The sequence below is a fragment of the Heterocephalus glaber genome, unplaced genomic scaffold (assembly GCF_053883595.1).
Source record: "Heterocephalus glaber isolate CG9 unplaced genomic scaffold, H.glaber_assembly_v1.0 deba00001497, whole genome shotgun sequence".
NCBI lineage: Eukaryota > Metazoa > Chordata > Mammalia > Rodentia > Bathyergidae > Heterocephalus > Heterocephalus glaber.
The window spans coordinates 52143967-52167410 of record NW_028258320.1 but is presented as its reverse complement, the minus strand read 5'-3'; the positions used below and the strand labels follow the sequence as shown (position 1 = coordinate 52167410).

At 41.0% G+C, this 23444-nt stretch overlaps 1 protein-coding gene across 5 annotated transcripts in view; it reads left to right on the top strand.

Annotated features, from left to right (window-relative positions):
- Positions 1 to 23444, top strand: part of Inpp5a (inositol polyphosphate-5-phosphatase A) — a 251681-nt gene that overhangs the window by 132769 nt on the left and 95468 nt on the right. The window lies entirely within an intron of this gene.

Below are 23444 nucleotides of genomic sequence, written 5' to 3'. Positions count from 1 at the left end.
CACTGCTGAGCCTGATGTGGGGGTGGAGTGAGGGGCACATGAGGTACAGGCCCTGGCAGGCATCACGGGCTCCCTTTCCCACTGCTGGGGGATCGTCAGGGCTGATATTGTGCTCTCTGTCCTGGAAAAGCACAGGTCCATGCACCTCCGTAAGCCTTCAATTTGCCCTCTCCACCCCACCCCACCCCACCCCCTCCCTTTGGTTCCATCTGGGCTGGTGCTGTTGGAAGATGTGGCAAAATCATTTTTCAGACACTTTGGGTATGTGTATCAGTGTCTAAGAAATAAATCTTTCAAAGACACGTAGCCTAAAATACTGCCAGACCAAGTATCTCTTCATAAGTCACTGAAATTATCTTGACAAAAAGGAAAAGTTGATCTCATTTCTTCTGCCATCACTAGACATTTTATTCTCAAATTTATCTACATAAACACACCTTGATCTCAGGGCTGTGTCTTGGTTTTTCATATGCCAGACTTTCTTTTGTCTGCTCCCAATCTCTCTATTTATTCTCTTTCCTTCTGTGGCTCATTTTGTTTTTTTCCATCCCCTGATTTTTTTTCTTTTGGTGTCTCATTCTGAAATGATATTCTCAATCTGTGTATCCTCCCTGAGGGATTTAGTCAACTCTCACATTTTTCAACCATCATTTCCTATCTCTCACATCTCTACCTCCATCCAAGGTCACCCCTAAATTCCAGCCCCACATATCTGGCTTCATGTTAAATACCTTCACTGAGGGCCTCAGTCTCTGTATCCCAAACAGAACCCATCTTCCCCTCACCTCCTCTCTCCTCCTTTTTTTTCTTCAAGTCTTTGCCATGGCCTTTGTATTTTTCCTCTTGTCTGGAATGTTCTTTCCATGAAGTTTGTCCTCACCTGGATAACTTTTCTCATTTGTGCACGTTCACATTAGGTGTCTTTTTTTGAGAAGCCAGTGCGACCTGCCCCTTCTCTAAGCTCCTGCATACCCTGCTCACCTCCAGTCACTGAATACCATAGTGTAGTTTAATCCCTTGTCTCTCTGCCATTAGACAGTGTGTTCTTTCAGAGCAAGACTACATGTAAGCACTTTCAGCATTCTACCCTCAGGATTTAGCACAGTTCATGTCACATACTAGGAATTCAGTAAGAATGAAATTTTTTGGCCAGTTGCTTTTAGGTAACCAATGTGACTCCTTCTTTTTGTTTGAGAAGAAATGTACTTACTTAAGGTCGAGTGATTTACAATTCTTTATTTTTTTTCTTTCTCCTATTTCTGTTCCCTAACCCCATTCTTCCTCTATATTTGAAGGTTGTTGTATTGGGACTTGCCTAAGTCAAAGGCTTAACTTGCTTATGTTGGTTGGCTTATTTTGAATAAATAACAAAAAAAGAGATAATGATCTCTCTTGTGTGTGTGTAAAACACTTCCCAGTTGTATGAAATATCATGAGACCAGAATCTTGAGTATGGTGTGGAACAAGAAGCCATCCTCACCAACCCACCAAACTCCTCCTGGAGAACTGCACAATTTTAGGGCTAGAAGTCACTTCAGCAGTAACTGACTCACAGCATTCTTTGATCCATGGGTACCATGCCTGCAGATCTGTGTTGTCTCCTTGAGAGAATCTGGGTTGAACTTTGAGACCTCATTTTTCACGTACATATCCTGTAAGGGTCAGCATGAGCAGCAGCACTCTCAGCAGGGACACCGCAGAAAGGGTGAGGCGTAGAGGTGATACAGGATCTTTGGAATCAACATATACATCTTTCAGTAATGAAAGCAGCTTGTCATTTTTCCTAGCAATGTCTCTCTTAATTTCCGGACGGTTGCTCATCTCTCGCAGGTCGCTGCGGGTGGACGGGTGCCTCAGGGCCGCAGACGGCTTCATCTTGCTGATTTGCCATTCTGTTCGGTTCTGTAAGTTGAAATTCCTAACCACTCGAGCCACCGCAGCCCCCATGCTCTCTATAACATGATGCACTTAGGTTTACATAATTATTTTTAATGTGTTATTTCTTCTCTACGTAATCATCTTATACTCAGAGATACCTATGTTTAGACTGCCAAAAAGGGAGATCTATTTAAACATACTACACATTTTTACAGGTTTGAAATCTGATTATTGCCATCCAGGGGAAACAAAGAATTGTGAGGTTCTTATATACATGAAAAGGGAACAGATAGGTCCTTTCAGCTCTGCAGGTGACACGATGAAGAAATGCCAACTATAAGCTTCCTTTTGTAACAGAAATTTGAAATTTAGAGAAGTACACATCATGGGTTTGAGAACAGTCAAAATAGCTCTCAGATGACCTGACACAGATGGATACAAGGGTTGTGATCCAGAGGCAGGGCCCCTGTGGTGGGCTCCTTTCCCTTTGGCTCCTGCTGGAGTAGGTCAGTGTGTGAAATTGTCTGAGAAAGCCCTGAAAGATTGGCCACACAGTGCTTAAACATCTTTCAAACGGAAATTGTTACACTTTGCTCTTCATCTTGAAATTAATGTTTGGTTGTCAATTTTTATTGCTGATTTAATGGATGAAGCCTGGAGATCGTAGCTGTCCCTGAAGCAGCCCTCTTGCAGCTCCCACCCCTCGAGAAAATGCCTATGTGGAGAGCTTCGGAAGAGGTCTGACACCTACAGTGCACTCAGTGTTCTGGGAGTCACTGCAGGGTGAAGGTGATTTTTTTCTCTTAATTTTCTTTTTATTAATCCCCACACACCAGAAAAAAGATATGTAGCTACTGTTTTCTGAGCTGGGTCCAGAGCAGTTGGCATTGGATAAGGCAGGTTTTTGTTTGTGGCTGGCAAATTTTATATATCTATTTATGAGTCCAATAACGTAATGATGTAATTGAGCTTATCTCATAAATGCTGCTATCCATGCTCAGGACAGCAAAAGCTTCCATCGTAACTGGAATTGTCTAAGCCACAGTCCCTTTTGGGTTAGAGCTAGGCTATTTAATAAATGTTGGCTGTCCTTCCAACCATCATAATTATTTAAAGGATTTTCAAAAGAGAGAGAACAAATCAAATCAAGCCATTACTGTTGTGTCCCATTGTGGAGATATGTGTATTTATAAAAATGTGGGCCTTGTTAGAGTCTCCTCCCAGTTTTCATCTATTATGACAATAATTGAGTTTGTAGCTGGAATTAAATTCATCAAATTGCATTATCCTCTTTAGAAATTGGATAGGCACCCTGGCAGGGCAAGGCAGAAGTTAATCCGCTTTGCTAAAGCCTCCAGTGGCACCACGAAGCAAGGATAAGAAGGCGTAGATGTCTTCCTGTCACCCCAGACACGATGTGATTTCTCCTCAATCCTCTGTGCAAATAATGACATTTGAATCGAGCATTAACAGGCTTAATTACTTTAAAATTGTCATTTTAATTTACACTGATATAGTATTGATCATACAAGCAGAGATTAAGCTGTTCAGTGGAGCGGATGATGGGGAATTAAACATTAAAGGGTCCTCGAGGGGCCGCGTGGTCTGCCTGGCGTGCGCCGGAAGAGGGATGGTAGTTCTCAGTAATGAACTGGCGGCATGCGAGGACATGAATCTTAGGCTCCTGGAAAAGGGGAAATAATGGGGTTTGGGACGCATTTGCAGTTTATTCATTCGCTGCCATGCGCCAGTTCTCCAGTGATTCATCCACCTCACCAGCATTTATTTATCTGGCACATTTTGGAGCTTTGACCTTTTTGCTAAGTACATTGAATATAAGTTGGAGCAGAGATTTTTCAGATGTAACTTTTTATTTGTTATTTTTTCTTATTTCTAGTTAATACCAAACAAAGTTTCTTACTTTTTTTTTTTTTTTTTTAGTGCTCTCATGTCTGTAGCATCCAATAGTGAGAGTGTGAGGTAGTGGCCAGAAGCCTAGACAGGGGCACAGCCAGAGGACACTCATTATGGATGATATCTTCCTGATATAGCTGCTGCAGCATGGATCATGCCTTGTTTTTGAAATTTCAAGGGAAATCTCAGGTTTAAGTTTCATCAGTCTTTTGGCATGATAGTCTCACACTTCTGACATGGTGTGTGACAGCCCTTTACCTCTCCCTGGTTTCTTAGGTTTTCTGGTGATCATCATGCAAAGCTGTGGCTTGCTGAGATGCTACCAGAAGAAAACATGGAAACAGAGTGGGGGATTTCTGTTTCCCCCGTAGAAATAGAAGTGGTGCATCTGGCAGGCTCCTTTTGGGCAAAATCAGAGCCATAAAATCTTTCAACCTCAAATTTTTCAGAGGTTACATCATAAAATCTTAAGTGATTGATTTTATACTCAACAGGGAATGATGACATTCTTGGTCACTATCCATAATGACCTTATTTTAAATGGTAGGCTAGAGATTTAATTAACGTGTAATCAGAGAAACGAAAGAATACTGATATTTCTCAAGTCAGATGTGCATGTGCACAGAGAATATTCGAAGGGCTTATCATTTCTCCTGACATTCTTTTTCTCTTTAGTAGGAATTAAGAGCTGGTTGCCCGTTTTACTTATGCTTTGAACAGCTCAGTGCTTGCAGCCCTTATTGATAGCACTTGTGTTTTGCTTGACTTCTGTGGCCTTCTCTAAGTATTACTGTGTTCTGACACATGACCCCTGGCTGCCAGGATGTACTGAGCATGTTTCACCTGCCAGACATTGTTATAGAAACTTGGCTCTATCCCCAGAATGTTTTCGGAGAGCCTGAGGCACAGAAAGGCAGTAAGTAGCGCTGGTTTGCAAGTGGCTGGCAAGTAGTCTAGTGAGGACCCTGTGCACTGTGTCCCTGCCATGGTCTCCTCCTTTTGTAACAAGGGAGTGTATGTGCATTTTATTTTTCACTTTGCAACTTCAGAATTGTTGGCACATCTTTGCAATGAAGAAGGCGAACTCTAGGTCTCATTTTATAAAACAAATAGCAAGAGTCAAGGACCCTCAAGAGCAGACCCTGAGGAGCTTATGGTTATGCTTCAGTGGAACCCAGCCTTGTCCTTGAGAGCAATGGGAGAGTTATAGCCAGTGTCTTGCAAGTGTTCCTGGAACACTGTTAATATGTCATTAATGTGAAAGCAAACTAGTAAAGCTTCAAAGATATGGGACCACACGTTGCTTTCCACTGATTGCCTGCCCTGTATGTGCTTTGGGGGCAGAAGTAGGTAAAAGTGTTGCACATGCTCTTTTTGACACATAACTTGCAGTGAAATTTGGGATGATATGGTTATGATTTCATTACTTGAATTTTGATTTTGAGTTCTAGAATACTTTGTTCTACCACTTTATCTGACCTCACTCTCATTTTTTCTTCTTCATTGTTTACACATTGGCATTTCATTAGTTCACTGAGACCTCGGTGTCTTTGTCATATTAACTTCATGTGCTTTAGCTCTAATGTAGGTAGAGCATGTGTCCCATCAGCATAGTAGTTCTGATTCCATTCAGAGCTTGTACCATGGCCTGGTTGCTGGGTTTGCTCTCTACCAGCAGCTTCCTGTTTCCAGCACCTGTGGTATTTTGTCCTCTTTCACTATTTATGCTAGTCACCAGTGGGGGTGTAGCCCTCACCAACCATCTGCCATCTCTTTGGTCTCCACAAATGTCCTGTTCTGGCCCTCCTCAGCCCTTTCTTCTGCTTTCATCACTGGGGTCTCGGAAATGTGGTTAGGAAACCCCCAGGGTCACAACCCTCTTCCCAGGAAATCTCTTCACCTCTGGCCTTCATTGTATTCTGGTGCTCTGCTGTGCTCCCCCTGCCTTCCTACTCAGTCCCTCCCCACAGTTGTTTTCTACCCCATCTTGGGTATTCAGTGTCATCAAGCTCTCCTACCCCACTCCCTACCAGTCACCTGCAAGACCCTAACCAGTAAGCAAGGGTTCTGTTGGCCTCCATCATGCTACCCCTGTGCCTCAGTTCATGTGAATGTCATCCCCACTGACCTTCTGGAGGGTCCTGTGGCAGTGTTCCCCTCATCGTTGTAACACCCCATTAGCAAGTTGGCATTTCCTTCCCCTGTACCTCTCCTGCTCTTTGTTTTATGGAAACTGATGTCCTGGCAGTATCTTTTTTTTTTTTTCTTTTTTTAATAAGGAGAATGATAGATACTCATGAGGTCAGGACAGCAGTGCTGGCTTATAGAAAGTGCAAACAGCGAGATCACTTGATGGGTGTCACTTTTCCTTGGTCTTTGTCAGTAAGGTCTAATTTATAACAAGGCCATTAGTGGAAGATAGCTGGTTTTGGACATTTTTCCCGTAAGATTTCTTCGTGATTTAGCCTCAGAAGAGAGGTGAAGAAGAGGACTTTTTACGGGTGGTTGGAAGCACAAATAACCTCTGCCCTGTCCCTCTTTCCACCCTAGACAGGAGAGATAGAGCTTGCTGGAGCTCCCTTGTCTGCTGGAAGGACTTGGGTCTCTTTCTTGGGTTAGGGCAGTATGCCTTGCTATGGCCAGTGGCGAGTTAGGGTTCTTAGTGCGGTGACCTGTCCTGGGCATGTCAGACTTACAGTGGAGAGTTTACAAGTGGTCTGGAGTGACACTGCCTCTGATGTGGAAGTGGAAACTCTTTCCGAACTGGTAGCCCTTTTGGCTATGCCTTTGTATTCTGGCATCAGCCAAGGACATGTTTGAAGCCCATTTTAGCATCAGTTGTGTTAGGAAATGGTCACTGCACTGCCTGGAATGCAGCCACATTGACTGTTATGACACTGTGTCACGTGCTTAGGTAGAACAGGACCTAGGAAGTGAATGCTGTTCTTATCTCCCCATGTTACAGATAGGAAACGGAGGCACAGAGAGGCTAGTAACTTGACTAAGGTCTCAAAATCTGGCAGAGGCAGGCACAAGACTTGCACATAACATCCTGGCTCTAGAACCTGTACCCTTACTCTGAACTGCATATTCAGAAAAGGGACAGGTGAGAGAGGTGGACTGTGGTTCCAGCCAGGGTAGCAGTGTTGGCTGGGAGACCACCACTGTTGCATATTCAGGTGGACTGCAGATGTCAGAGCTTGAGACTAGGTTTTCTAGAAGCTGAGATTTTATAGCAGCCTACTCTAAGGGCAAGACACAGGAAGAGAACTTCATTTTCCTAGGTGGTCTTTACATAACAAGCAGAGTGTTCTACACCTAGTATCTCATCTGTACCTTCATGTAGGTAGCACTGGATGGTGGTAGCTCCATTTTATAAAGGACAGATAAAGATTTTACTGGTGACATATACTGGAAACTGCAAAGGTAAAAACAGAATTAATGAACTACGGATAGGCCAGAAGAAAGTACTAAAATGAGGCATGCAGCCACACAAGGTGGGGAGAAGGGTGAAAGGTGAACCACAGAGGATGTACAGCCTAATGTTTGTAATGGGAGCCTGAGAAGAGGCAAAGAGAGAGGATCAGAAGCCATTTTTGAAGGTAGGATAAATCACAAACTTCCAAAGTTATAGAAGAAGATCTCAATACATGGTCAGGAATCCCAGAGAATCCCTAGCAGAATTTTAAAAAAAGAAAAAAATCATACTCAGACAGGTCATAGTAATACTGAAGAAAACCAAAGACAGTAGAAAAATTTAAAAGTTGTCATGACCATAGAAACAGAACAGGAATTAAATGGACAGTTCACATTTCAGCAGAATCTGAAAAAAACTAGGGGACAGGGTATCCTCAGTGTCCCAAAGGGAATTCGTCAACATGGAAATCTAACTGGGCATGGTGGCACATGCCTGTAATCCCAGCACTCAGTAGGCTGAGGCAGGGATCACTGAAAGTTTGAGGTCAGCCTAGGCTACATAGTGAGTTCAAGGCAAGCTGGAGCTATATGCAGTAAGACCCTATCTGAAAAAAACAAAACAAATAATGACAATGACAAAAAAAGCATGAAAATCTATATCCAGCAAAAACACCTTTTAAGAATAAAAGTGACATACCACCACTCCCAGTGCAGAGGAGGAGGCTTCTGGGCCGCCATACCACTGCTCCCAGCACAGGGGAGGAGGCTTCCAGCCATCGCAGCACTGCTGGCAGCGGAGAGGAGGTGAGTCATGTGGGCATGAACAGCACCACCACCAACCTCCCCCCCACCTCCCCGGGCGTTGAAATGAGAAGACATGTAAACAAGCCTCAAAACCAGACTTCCAGATCATGTACAGCAACCCAAAAGGGAAATTAGTTGGAACACTGATATTCAACCACCTGGACTCCCTAAACTAGCAACAAAAGAGGATCTAGAAAAAAAGAAATCAGAAATAATTTCTCAGATAACAGCAGAGATTGTGCCCATAGTGCAAGATATGATTAATAAATCTAGAGAGGACACAGACAGAAAACTAGAGGACCTGAGGAACATGATGGAATCCCAACATAGGAAACAAATGGAATCCATAAAACAGATGCAAACAGATTTCCAGAAGCTTAAAAACTCCATTGAAAGTCTACATAGCAGAATGAGCCAATGTGAGGACAGAATTTCAGATAGAGAAGAAAAGATTGCAATTAGTGACCAGGAAAAGAAAAATTGCTTCAAAATTGTAAGGGATCACGAGAAAGCAATCCAGCAGCTGCTAGATGATGCAAAGAAGAATAACATAAGACTGATTGGAGTCAATGAAGAAACAGGAGAGAGTGCAGATAACATAAGAAACCTGTTCACAGAAGTGATGGCAGAAAACTTCCCAAGCAGAGGAAAAGAACTTGACATACAGAAAAGTGAGGCATATAGGACTCCAACTAGCCTTGATAAAAAAAAAATCTACATATAGGCATATAATTGTTAAGATTCCAGAAACCCAACAGAACAAAAAAAGTGTACAAGCAGTTAGAGAAAAGAAACAAATCACATACAAAGGAAAGCCCATAGGAATCACAGCAGACTTCTCAATGCAAACCCTCAAGGCAAGAAGAGCTTGGAGTGAAGTGTTTCAAGCCCTAAAGGAAAACAACCTCCAACCCAGATTGATGTACCCTGCAAAACTATTTTTCAAAATTGATGGAGAAATAACATACTTTCATGACAAAGAGCACCTTAGGAACTTCATGAATACCAAACCAACACTCCAAAAAATTTTACATAATATCCTAGGAACAGGCATTGAGGATGACAACCCCAGGAAGCACCACAGAATGAATCCATTAGGCACGACAAGAAATTAAATGTAAAGGGGGAGAATCCAACAAAAAGAAAATGTCATGACAATGATAAGTCAATATGTATCAGTTTTAACCATCAATGTTAATGGTCTCAATTCACCAATCAAAAGAAATAGACTGGCAGAATGGGTCAAGATGCAAGATCCAACAATATGCTGCATACAAGAAACATAATTCAAAAAGAAGCTCATAGACTGAAAGTTAAAGGGTAGAAAACGGTACTCCATGTGACAGGAACCTGAAAACAAAACAGAAGTAGCTATTCTCTTTGCAGATCAAGTGGATTTCAAACCAACACTGATTAAGAGGGACAAAGAAGGACACTACATCCTTATAAAGGGAACAATCCAAGAGGAAGAGATGAAAATCATAAATATCTATGCACCAAACACTAGTGCACCCAACTATATAAAACAAATACTAACAGACATGAAAAATCATAAAAGCACTAATACAATAGTAGTGGGGGGCCTCAATACCCCACTGTCACAAATAGATAGATCAACTGGGCAAAAAAAAAAAAAAAAAAAAAACCAATGAACGAAATACTAGAACTCCATCAAACTCTTTTTTTTTGTTTTTGTTTTGTTTTTTTTTGGACCAGGGATTGAACTCGGGACCTTGCACTTTTGAGGCAGGCACCAGAACCACTGAGCTAAATCCCCGGCCATCCATCAAACTCTTGAACAAATGAACTTAACAGATGTTTCCAGAGTGTTCCACCCCACAAAATCAGAATACACATTCTTTTCAGCTGCACATGGGTCGTTCTCCAAAATAGACCACGTACTTGCTCATACAACACATTTAAGTGCAAAGGAACTGAAGTTATCCCTGGTATATTATCAGACCATAGCGCAATGAAATTGGAGATCAATAGCAAAAGAAACTGCAAAAATTTCATAAACACATGGAAATTGAACAACACACTTTGGAATAACCAATGGGTCACAGAGGAAATTAAAGAAGAAATCAGGCAGTTCCTTCAAGTAAATGACAATGACAATACAACATATTGGAATCTGTGGGAAACAATGACAGCAGTTGTATGAGGGAAATTCATAGCAATGAATACTCAGGAAAACAGAGCGAGCCCAATTAACCTGATGCTGGACTTCAAGCTTCTAGAAGAAGAAGAGCAGGACAAACCCAAAGCTCATAGAAGGGAGGAAATTATAATGTTCAGAGCAGAAATCAATGCAGTGGAGACTAAGAGAATGATACAAAAAATCAGTGAAGTCAAGAGTTGGTTCTTTGAAAGAATAAACAAAATTGACAAACCCTTAGCCAGCCTTATCAGGAAAAGGAAAGAAAACACCCAAATCCATGCAATTGGGAATGAAAAGGGTGAAATTACAACAGACCCAGCAGAAATCCAGAGGATCATCAATACCTACTTCAAGAACCTATACACCAATAAGATGGAAAACACAGAAGAAATGGACAGATTCCTACATACGTATGAATTACCAAAGTTGAATGAAGAAGACGTAAAAATTCTAAACAACCCAATATTAATCAATGAAATTGAAAACGTAATTAAAAACTTAGCAACTAAGAAAAGCCCAAGTCCTGATGGCTTCACTGCTGAATTCTACAAGACATTTAGAGAGGTACTACTCCCACTACTGTTTAAACTCTTCAGTAAAATTGAAAAGGAGGCAATACTCCTGAATTCATTCCTGGAAGCAAGCATCACCTTGATCCCCAAAGCAGAGAAAGACCCAACCAAAAAAAGAGAACTATAGGCCAATCTCACTAATGAACATAGATGCAAAAATCCTTAATAAGATACTGGCAAACAGACTGCAGAAGATCATACACCCTGACCAAGTGGGATTCATCCCAGGGATGCAGGGATGGTTCAACATACGCAAATCAATCAATGTAATACACTATATCAATAGAGCCAAGGACAAAAACCATATGATCATCTCAATCGATGTAGAAAAAGCATTGGACAAAATCCAGCACGCACTTATGATAAAAACCCTACAAAAACTTGGAATAGATGGTCTCTACCTCAATCTGATAAAAGCCATCTATGAAAAACCAACAACCAATATCATACTAAGCGGTCAAAAACTGCAAACCTTCAACTAAAATCAGGAAGAAGTCAAGGATGTCCACTATCACCACTCCTGTTCAATATAGTTTTTGAAACATTAGCCACGACAATTAGACAAGAGAAAGAAATAAAAGGAATGAAGATAGGAAATGAAGAAGTCAAATTGTCATTATTTGCAAATGACATGATACTCTATGTAGAAGACCCCAAGAACTCCACCAAAAGTCTTCTAGACTTAATAACCAAATTCAGTCAAGTAGCTGGTTACAAGGTCAACACACAAAAATCAATAGCTTTCCTCTATGTGAACAACAGACTGAGACAGAAGTAGGGCGAACAATTCCTTTCACAATAGCATCCAAAAAACTGAAATACCTAGGAATCAACCTAACAAAAGAAATCAAAGCCCTCTGAAAACTCTAGCACTCTGAAAAAAGAGATTGAAGATGATATCAGAAAATGGAAAGACATCCCCTGCTCCTGGGTAGGAAGGATCAACATAGTGAAAATGACCATACTTCCAAAACTGCTATATAGACTCAATGCAATCCCAATTGAAATCCCAGCAGCATATTTCACAGACCTTGAGAAAACAATCCAAAAATTCATTTGGAGCAAGAAGAGACCCAGACTAGCAAAAGCAATTGTAGGTAACAGAGACATGGCAAGGGGTATCACAACCCCCAACTTGAAACTATACTACAAAGCTACTGTGATAAAAACAGCATGGTACTGGCAAAGAAACAGACCTGAAGACCAGTGGAATGGAGTAGAAGATGCAGAAACAACTCCAGATACACACAGCCATCTCACCTTTAATAAAGGAGCCAAACACTCTCACTGGAGGAAAGATAGCCTCTTTAATAAATGGTGCTGGAAAAAGTTGGGTTTCAACTTACCAAAGATTAAAACTAGACCTATATCTCTCACCATGCACTAAAATAAAATCGAAATGCCTTAAAGATCTAAATATTAAAACAGAAACACTGAACTGGCTGGAACAGAGGTTAGGTAGAACTCTTGAAGACATTGGTGTAGGAAAAGATTTTATGAACAAAACCTTAGTTGCCCATGAACTAGCACAAACAATCAACAAGTGGGATCTCTTCTTACTAAAAAGCTTCTGCACAGCAAGAGAAACCACCAGCAATGTGAAGAGACAACGCATAATGTGGGGAAAAATTTTCACCTGCTGTTCCTCAGACAAAGTTCTTCTGTCTGGAATCTATAATGAACTTAAAAAAAAATCAGACCTCCCAAATTTAAAGACCCAATCCAAAAATGGGCATCTGAAATGAACAGACATTTCTCACACAAAGAAGTAAAAATGGCAAATAAACATATGAAAAAATGTTCGACATCACTGGTCATTCTTGAGATGTACATGAAAACAATTCCGAGATTCCACCTGACCCCAGAAAGATGGCTGCTGTCATGAAATCAACCAATAGCAAATGCTGGCAGGGCTGTGGGGAAAGAGGAACACAGCTCCACTGCTGGTGGGAGTGTCGACTGGTGCAACCGAGGTGGAAATCAGTATGGAGATACCTCAATGAACTAGGACTGGAAGTCCCATTTGACCCAGCTATTCCCCTGCTGGGTATCTTCCCCAAAGAATTAAAAGAATCATACCACAGTGATATATGTGCACCCATGTTCATAGCAGCACAGTATGTAATAGCTAAAAGTTGAAAACAGCCCAAATGCCCATCAACTGGAGACTGGATAAAGAAAATGTGGGTTTTTAAAAAATAAAATGGAGTACTACTCAGCTATAAAAAATGAGAAATTAGAGACATTTATAGCTAAATGGATGCACATTGAGGCGATACTCTTAAGTGAATTAAATAGGACCCACATGTGTAAATACTGAATAATTTCTCTAGTGTGAGAAACAAAGTGTAGATAAGGACTAAAAGGTATAATATATAATGTGAAATAGGAAGAAAAGGGACAAAGGGGAAGGGGAAGTGGGAGGGGTAGGGGAAAGGAAAGAAGGGAATGGAATTAATATGAGAAAATGAAAAAATGGAAGCAAAGTCTTTGTAACTAGGGAGGGATGGAGGGGTTGAAGGGAGGGCAGGGGAAGGGGGGAAAAATAAGAACCAAGAGAGACTATGTAAAGGTGCAGATTTCCAATGATGAATGTCATTTTATTGTATACCTAAAATGTACCAATAAAGTTAAATTTAAAAAAAGAATAAAAATGATAAAAATGAGGTAGGCATTTTTACAAAAAGAAAACCATAGAGTTGTCTGTCATGTACAGATCTATAGAGAAGATGATGAATACCAAAAGATGTTCTTCAAGCAGATAGAAAATGATCTGTTGATGTCAGAGAAAGGAATGAAGAGCAATGAAAATGATAAGTATAAGGTAAAATAAGTGAGTCTCAGTTATGTAAAATAAAACATTTCCAGTCTAAAATAGAAGTATTGTTGGTTAGCAATAGCAATAAGGAGCAGATGTGAGTGGAATTTGCGCCCCAGCGCCTTTCAGCTCTGAGTGACAGTAGCCAGTGCCATCAGACCTGGAGGAGGGCCGAAAGTCGAGCAAGTACATGCCCTCAGAAGAATTCTGCTGTCATAGCATTTCTGTGGACTAGGAACTAGTTTAAATTATTTGAAGCAGAAGTAGATAGCAATTTCCCAATATAATTGAAATTTTAAAATCAATTAAACCTTTTTTTTAGTGTTTTATATGCCTTGAGCTTTTCTAATGGTAGAAGATATTTTGTAAATAGCTTGTGTTCTGTGTTGGCCATCTGTTAAAGTGCACTGTACTTTAATTATCCTGTATCTATAATGCACATAACCTACTTCACCAGAACATTTGTAAGAATGAAATTGTAATTGAAAAGCTAATGATTTTTTGAAGACATAAGTCAGACCCATTTTAATGATGATGCAAACTCTTTATGTAATTTAATTGCCATGAAAGTTTATTGATTCATTTTTGTAGTCATTTAGACAGGAAAAAATGTAACAATAAATTTAATAATTAAAACTGAATGTTTTTTAAGGTTGATATTTTTCTTTGCCCATTATCAAAACTTTTAATTTGTCAAATATATAGTATTGAAAAATAGTGTCCAGTTTGTACATGAATCTCAGTTTGATAGGAAAATCTAAGTGCTACAAATTAAAAATTGGTTTGGGGTGTCTGTATAGAAGTCTAGGTCTTTTCCCAGCTTTGTTTTCACTAAATACGCAAAAGGACTCCAAATTGGTATCATTTCTCATTGTGGGAAGCAGATAATAGTCACACTGTGCAGATTCTGGAACACTGGGCTCTCTTGTCTCTACCTGCCCACCACAGGAGTTGCCTTGCTTTTCCTATCCATAGCCAAATATCTGCTTAGGAAATAGATGAAATCAGGCAAAAGTCAATTATGTTCCCCTCTTGAAGATCCAGACCAAAATATAGTGCTTGAATAGAAGCAGTTGACAATGCAGCTGCAGGAGATCCCTGTCAGCATCCTGATGATCAGGTCATAGTAACCCTGTGGCACTTTTTCCTTCTGGTGTGTTTCCATGGTGCCTTTAGCATCCAGGGGACCAAGTAAAGCAGATTCCAGATTTCCTGCACACCTTTTATATGTTTATTTTATCTGGGCTTCTGTGGTCCTGCCATTTTCTGATACCTCTTACAGTGTTACATGTATGTAGTTTTCCAGGGTTTTGGGTAGGGGTTACCCTGCCTCTGCAACAAACATGAAAATAGTTACGAAATGCACATGTCAAAATTCCTTTTGGATTGACTGGATGTGGCTACTCATATCACCACAGGCTTCCATGCTGTGAAACCTGTGGGTTAGAACTTCATCCCTGTTGTCCTGAACATGACAGCAACACTTGGTACCTGTGCTTACCCTAAACTGACTCATCTCTAGGACCTTGCCCTTGATTCCTTCTCCCCAGCTACAGCTTGTCCCTTCTCACCACCTCTTGTTCTCACTATCTTTTTTTTTTCCTTCTTTGGTACTGGGAGCTGAACTCAGGGCCTTCAACACTGAGCTATATCCTCAGGCTCTAGGAGGTTCCTCTCCACTTTGAGACGGCATCTTGCTAAATTGCCCAGGCTGGGCTCAAACTTCTGATTCTTCTCTCTCAACTGAGTACTGGAATTACAGGTGTTCACCACCATGCCCAGGTTTACTGACTGCTCCTTGTCCCTACTGACCACTCTTTGTCCCCTCTAGATACCTCTTATTTTTACTGATCAGTACCTCCAACACCTACTCCCATTCTTTAATGATGGTTCTGCTGTGGCCCTTGACCCTACCCTTTCCTCTGGCTCTAGTCCCTCCTGATGAACTCAGCATTCCGCAGTACTGAGGACTCTCCACAAGTAAACTCCTGGGATCGCACAGGCCTCTGACCTGAATAGCAGATCCCTAGATCCAGCCACTGTAAATATGACCTCAGTATGTGCTGAATACTTTCTCCCTGTCCCAACTTGGTGATGCGCACTTGCTGGTTGCTCAGGTAGAGCCCCACTGTCCTCCTGATGCCCTCCCCCATGCTCACATCTGTTTGTTGCCATCTTGCTCTCTGGCTGATGGTTCCTGAGTCATCTCAGATGCCTGAAATGGTGTGCAAGCAGAGCAAGTGCCAAATAAATACTTGTGGAATAAGAGAATGAAGTGGGAATTCACTCAGAAAGGGTGAGTGTTTCTCATGTCAGCTGATTTTTAGTCTCCAGTTGGGGCTGTGTGTGGTATCTCATCTTGACTTGGAAGCCTGGGATTAGCCCATAGCTATGCCATTGGCACCTGCAGGGCACACACCACTTCCTGACAGCCAATCTTCAAGGCCATTTTAAAAGACTGACTCATTACATTTCAACTGCTCTTCACTATAATAATATGAAATGTTAACAGGTGTGCTAATCTGGTGGAATTTATTATGGTCCAATATGAAATATTAAGTGGCTGTTGTGTGCAGTGTTTACCCTCACTGTCAGAATGACTTGTGCTTTACCCTGGCAGACAGGGCCCTGCCTTTGCTGCGCTGCCTAATTGGGAACTCGATGACCAGGAGCCGTGACAGGGTTCAGCACCCTGTGTACAACATGCCAGCTCCCATGGTGCACGCTTTATAAAATGCTCTTTAATTCAGGGACAGAATATCATTAACTTTGTAAGTGGATGAATACAGTGGACAACCAATTTAATTAACTTCTAATGTCGACTGTTGGATGGGAGATGGAATGAAATTACATGTGCATCTCTCAGGCTAGCAGCCAGCGTGGAGAGGGACTTTGTACTGAGGGTCAAGTAGGGGGACAGCTTTGTGCCGTCATCTTGTGTCTAGCCTTGGGAGCTGGAATTGGAAAGGCAATACTTCGTAAATGCGTCAGCTCTCATTTTGCAAGGGTTACAAAGCTTCTTGAGAGAAGACACCCTTGTGACAGTGACATGCTAAATGCAGCCTTTCCCACATGCTACCCCTCTGGGTAATGCTGGGGGAATGGGCAATAATGCTGCCTCATCCAATTAGATTGGTTGTCTGTGAGTTTATTATACAGGAAAAGATCAATGAAGCTCTACATTGATTGAAACAAAAGCTTTGTTTCATTTATTATTATTTATAATCTAATGAATGTTTTAGTAATTTTGATTTATTACTCAATCTATTAAATTGTTTTAAAGTCAGGATCCTTGGGGCTTGCCTTTGTGATATGGTCAGAAGAGTATTGGGTTTTTGTTTGTTGGTTTTTTTTTATCATGCTCAGCTTCTTGAGGGCACTGTGCTCTAGGTTGTACTTTGAAATCAAAGCAAACAGTTTCACATGCTGAGTCCTAAGCTGGTCAACCAGTCACTCTGGGAGGATGTTGTACCCTCCTGTGTCACCAGGAGTTGTTGAATTCTTTCCATGAACCAAGCACTGTGCTGGGGGACTCATGTCACATTTCTGGCCTTAAACAACTTCCCTCTCTACAAGGAGACAGGAAGAAAATGTGCAGCATTTTGAAGGAATGATGAAATTCTGGGCTAGAACTGCCTCTGCAGAGAGCAGTCAGAGAGGGCTGCTTGGAGGAGGCAGTATCCATGGAGACCTGGAGCACAAGGTTCATGTTAAAAGCAACTGGAAGAGGAGAAGGCAGAGCACATGATTGCTCCAATGGCGGAAGAACTTGTCCCACTCAGGGGCCTGAATGGCCATTGTGGCTGGAGTCTTGTGAGCTGGAAAGTGTGGGAGACCTACACAAGCTGCTGGAAGGTAGGGTGCAAGATCAGTGGCAGGAGCAGATACATATTTTTAAAAGGCTGACCTGACTATCAGGCAGAGAAGAGACCAGGGACTATAGCAAGGTAGGAAACAAGGTCCATTTGGAGGACAATGATGGCCTTGTCTCATGTGGGGAGTGGAGAGAATGGATAGAATTTGCAGGTAGAATGAATATTTACAGGAAGGGAATGGTAGTGGAAAGATACTGGAGGAATTTGGAAAGATCCATGGCTTCCAGTAGGAGCAGAAGATGGTGAAGGTTAGGGTAGGTCCTGAATTGAGAAAGATTGGACTTCTCTGAGATCCAAGAGAGGACTGTGCAGCTGCCTGGACCTGTGAGGCAGGGCTTCAAGGGAGGATAAGTAGCAGTGCACATGCAAGCCATTAGCTGGATTATGAAAAGGATGAGGCCACCCAGAGGGAAGAAAAAGAAACAGAAAGGCTTCATAGGATATCTTGTGCAGGCCCAGTGTGTCATTGTCACATGAAAGGTGAGGAGGAAGAAGAGATCCCAGAGAATAACAGTGTAGTATCCTAAAATCCAGAAAAAATAGTGCTGGAAGAATGACTAAAGGGCAGGTGCCCTGTGCTTCTGAGAAACCAAGTGTCATGAAAATTATGTGTTTGGTTTGTAATTTGAACATCATTGAATACTGGCATAGAATAATTTCGCTGGGGTGGAGAGGACACAAACAAGATTGGAAAGAGTGCAGAAATCCTAAATACAGTATTAGCAAGCAGAATCTACCCAGCAGTATATAAAAACATGTGCTATAATGAAGTTAGGTTTATGCTGAGGATGTAAGGCTGGCTTTTAAATCTTTTAGTGCAGTTCAACTGCTTTAATCGACGGAAATCCAGTAATTTTTTTTTTCAGTGTGGGGGCTCGAACTCAGGACCTTGCACTTGCAAGGCTGGCACAGTGCCACTGAGCTAAATTCCTGGCCCTCCAGTAATGTATTTGATTTTTGATTTTTGATTTTTAGACAAGGTCTCGCTTTGTAGTACAAACTGGACTTGAGCTCACTATGTATCCCAGGCTGGCCTCAAACTCGCAGCAGTTCTCCTCCCTCAGCCTCCCAAGTGCTGGGATTACAGACATGCACCAGGACACCCAGCTGAAATCCAGAAATGTGCTATGATATTCTATCACTTCTCAACACTGGCCAGTTCATAATCCTGCTCCGTCCTTGCCTGATGCTTCTTGTAACCATGACCTCTAAATAACACAGTGCTATGGATCTCAGTCCTCAGACCTAGCCTTCTCTCCCCTCGGTATTCTCATAGTGTCAAATAAAAACCTTCAAAGACAACTTAGAAATCTCCATTCCAACCCAGACATTGTCCCTGAACTCCAGGCTCAAATTCAACCACCTATGCGGTATTTCCACTTTGTGCCCCATGGGCATCTCACCCTAGCAGGTTTATTCTGAATTCTTCATTTTCCCCCAAACCCAGCTTCTCCTGCAGTTTATTCCACCTCAGAAAATGGCAGCTTCCTTCCCCAGCTGTTTTTACAATAGCCCCTGGAGCATTTTTGACCACTCCCTTTCTTACACATCCTATTTTCAATTTATTATCAAAGCCCATATTCAAATGTACTCTTAGTCTTGCCTTCTTTGCTATTTGACATCCTGGTCCCAGTCCCCCTCCCTCTACCTCTGAATGGGTGCAGTAACCTCCTGACTTTCCTTTCACCCCACATCCACTCAGTACAGAGCCAAACTCTGTTCAGTATGGAACCAGGACTTCCTTGGCAGGACAAGACAAAAAAGCAAGAAGAGAAAAGTGAAGGATTGTGAAGACCAGAACAGATAGTCCTTATTCATATATAATCTGAGGGAGTCCACAATTACTAGAATTTAAATGAAGCTGAGCAAGTTTACTAGTATAAAAAATCAATAGCATTCTTAATCACTAGTAACAAACAGTTATAAACAATATGGTTTTTTAAAGTTACATTTTCTAATGGTAACAGAACCTAAAAGACACCCAAGAATAAATCTTAACAAAAGGTTTTCAGGACCTTTATAGAGAAAATTGTAAAACTTTTTTGGTTTTGTCTAGTGGTATTGAGGATTGAACATAGGGCCTTTATGCTGAGCTTTAGCCACTGTACCCCACCCCCTTTTTGAGAAAGAGTCTCAGTAAATTGCTCAGGCTGGCCTCAAACTTGTGGTCCTCCTGCTTCAGTCTCCTAGCAGAGTGCTGGAATTATAAGCTTGCATGCTTGCTTTTTTGTTTGTTTATCTAAACAGAGTCTTCCTCAGAGTGGCCTCAAACTTGCAACCCTCCTACCTTAGCCTCCTGTGTATCTGGTTTACAGTTTTTAAGAGGGAATATAGAAGATGCCATGTGGAATCAAATTAAGGAATGTTTTCTAAATTAGACATAAAGGCATAAATTGTAAAGGAATGTATGGGTTCATTCAACCACTTTAAAAAATAAGAACTTTCACTTAGTGAAAGACATGATAAAAATATTAATGAGATATACCAGAGTAGGAGGAAATATTTGTAATGCAGATAACAAAGAAGTAATTCTACATATTTAAAAACAAATGTACAGGATGAGAAAAACTTGAGTAGAAAAGTGCACAAAGAATATGAACATGGAATTCATATTAGAAGAAATCTAAGTTGCCAATAACTACAAAAAGAGATCCTCTAAACATGGACCCAGAATAGAATAAAGCCCAGAAATAAATGGTGCATGTATGTATATATGTGTAGTCAGATGAGTTTGACGTGGGTGGCAGGATGGTCAATGGGCAAAGGATAGTCTCTTACAAAAATGGTGCTGGAGAAACTAGATATCCATGTGCAAAACTTAAAAGGGATTAAAGACCTAAATGTAAGATCCAGAATTTTAAAACTTTTAGAAGAAAACATAGGGCAGAACCTTTATGGCACTGGATTTGATAACTGCTTTCTTAGATACAATACCAAAGGCACAGGCAACATTGCCATTACCCCCCCCCCCCAATACTCCTCCTTGCTTGGAACACACTTATCCCATTGTTCTTTCTACTTTCGGAAGCAGTCTTGGAAGTTCTCTTCTGTGTCTTTAGTTTCTCTTCTGTGGCTTCCTCGATGTCCTCAATAGATTCAAAATGTTTAACTTTTATGGTCATTTTGGCTTTGGGGAAGAGCCAGAAGTCACTTGGTCCCAGATCCTGTGAATAAAGTTGATAAAGATACACTCCATAACATTTTTATTTGACAGAAATTCCCATAAACATTTGATTAGCTAGGAATGATTTAAAAATGGTGACTGTTTAAATTTTTAAAATGTATTACAGTAAAAGACACATTGCTATTAATCTCCTTCAAAATATTCTTTGCTTTGAACACATTTATGTCATCCTTGGAAATGTATCTTTTACTGTAATACATTTAAAAAAAAATTTAAATTCACCATATTTTTGATCACCCCTGGTACCAAGTGGAATGTTATTCAGCCTTAAAAAAGTCAGAAATCCTGTTACAATATGGATGAACCTGGAGGGTATTTTGCAAATGAAATGGGCCAGTTGTTACAAATAAAATATGCTTCTATTTAGGAGGTCTCTACAGTAGTCAAACATTCATAGAAACAGAGTAGAAAGATGGTTTCAAGGGGTAGTGAGAAGAAAGAATGGGGAGTTTGGGAAGTTTAAAAGAGTTCTAGGGGCCGGGGATTTAGCTGAGTGGCACTGTGCCTGCCTGGGAAGCGCAAGGTCGTGAGTTTGATCGCTGACACCAAAAAAAGAGTTCTAGAGACAGATAGTAGTGATGGGTGTACAATGCTAAACATGTATTTAATACCACTGAACTGTGCACATAAAAATGGTTAGGATGGTAAATTTTATATTATGTATATTTTGCCACAATAAAAACATTTAAAAAGAAGGTGGGGGCTGGAGCATAGCTCAGTGGCAGAATGCTTGCCTATCATGTGTGAGGCCCTGGGTTCAATCCCCAGCACCACAGGTATAATGAACATGCAAAATAGAAAATGAGGCCTAATTTTTGCCTTGTCCAGTTGTAGGCACCAGGTCCTAGCAAGGATACAGAATAATGGGCACTGCCCCATAGTGCTTATGGAGGCATGGGTTGTCATGGTGACCTGGTGGTGCAGTACTGTGGTCTCTGCGTTGAGAATGGTGTCTGCTAGAATCCACAAATTCTGTCTGTATATTCTATACATATGTCCACCCATCTTATACATATATTCACATGTGTGTTATCACAGTTTCTCATAGAGTCTATGCAAGGATGCTTATCATAGCATTGATTATAATAATAAAAACAACCATCATATCTAACAGAAGAATGGATAAATAAATTGCAATATTTTTATATAGTCGATTATTATGGAGCATCAAAAATAAGCTATAACTGAACTATATAGTTGAAGTATATAACAACAAAAATAAGCTATAAATGAACTATAGCTGAGTGGAAAGAACCAGATTTCTGAAGGGAAAGTAGATGTGATAGCATTGCTAAAGTTTAGGGTGCCAGAGCTATACTGTATATTGCTTACTTCTTTTATTTCATGCCTCTCAAAATGATGGCCACTTCTGTGGAGAGAAGACTGTAGATTAGGGGAAGAGCTGAGCATGTGTTCCTGGGGCACCTGCCATTGTTGGGCTGGGTGGGAATTCTAGCTGAGTCCTCATTGCCTTCTCTGACACCTCATGAATGTCTGGTGCAGAGGTGGGGCATGCCACACTGTCCTCTTTCGCTCAGGCATAGCCTCTTTCACCTATTGCCTTCTTCCTTCATTATTTTATTATTCTTTAAAGTAACAAAGTGGACACTTGAAGTCCCTGTGCAATCTAAGGTCTTCTAGAATAATAACTTACTGGTAATGACTCTTCTCAATTTTGTGTTCATCATTTTGTTACTTTTATTCTTTTATTTTATGGAAAAAATATATTCTTTTTTCTTTTTTTGGTACCGGGGATTGAACTCTGGTCCTTGCGCTTGCGCAGCAGGCGGCGAAAGCACTGAGCTAAATCCCCAGCCCCGAAAAAATATATTCTTAATAGTGCAGGGATGCAGTGTTAACCCTTCTCTCTGATGCCTGGAATTTTATTCCGATATTGGAGCTGTTTGCAGTTGATCCTAAGAAAATGTAATGAACTGAGAAAAGTGTGGCTAAGTAAGAGAATGTTCTTTCCTGGTGGGAGATGGGGGGGTCATGTGTCTGTTTAGGGTGGAAAATAGTAGGTAAGGTGTGAGGAATTTATCCCATTTACCACATGAAGGAGCTTGACCAGCCATGAGTCAATGGTCTGTTACTGTAATTAAGAACAGCTAACTCCTTTATTTTGTTGCAGACCTGAAGATTAGTTATCAGCAATACCTTATGAAGTCTTTCTTATTCATTAATATACTTCATTTTTTAAAAGTAACTGAAGTTGAAAATGCTTTATCCATAGAAACAATGTAGTGTTGTACTATCTTGGAGTGAGATATGTATTATCTAATTCTGTGTGACCTTGATAAGTACAGTTGGCCTTGGTTCTTCTGCTGTGACTTCTCCCCCTATGGTTGTTCTGTCCTAGCAGTGGACACTGCAGCTGTCTCCATGGGGGCCTTTCCCAGGGGTGTGCTGAGAGCTTCCACTGTGGTCATTAGCAGCAGTGCTGATAGAAGTCACTCTGATATTTTCACGGATTTGCTGACTGCAGGTAAAGGGGCCTGTTATTACCCTGGTCACTTGTAAAAAGCGTCTGTCTACGTGGCTCCCCCTTTCATAGTATCTAAGAAGAAGGTGGTGCTCCTGTGTGTTCTTTACTGCTAAATCAGTTTGATTTGAGTTTAAAAATTTGTTTCCTGGAAAGGGAGCCACATGCAGAAGGCCCAGGTTAATAATGTGGGCTTTGCTGCTGATCTCAAAGCAGAAATGATAGATTACTGGCTAGTTGATTTGTTTGCAAATAGAAAGTAATTGAGGTGTTTCTAACAGTAGCTTTGTATCCCTTCCTTGTGTGTGCCTGCTCTGGTCCAAGGTACCCCCTGAGGCT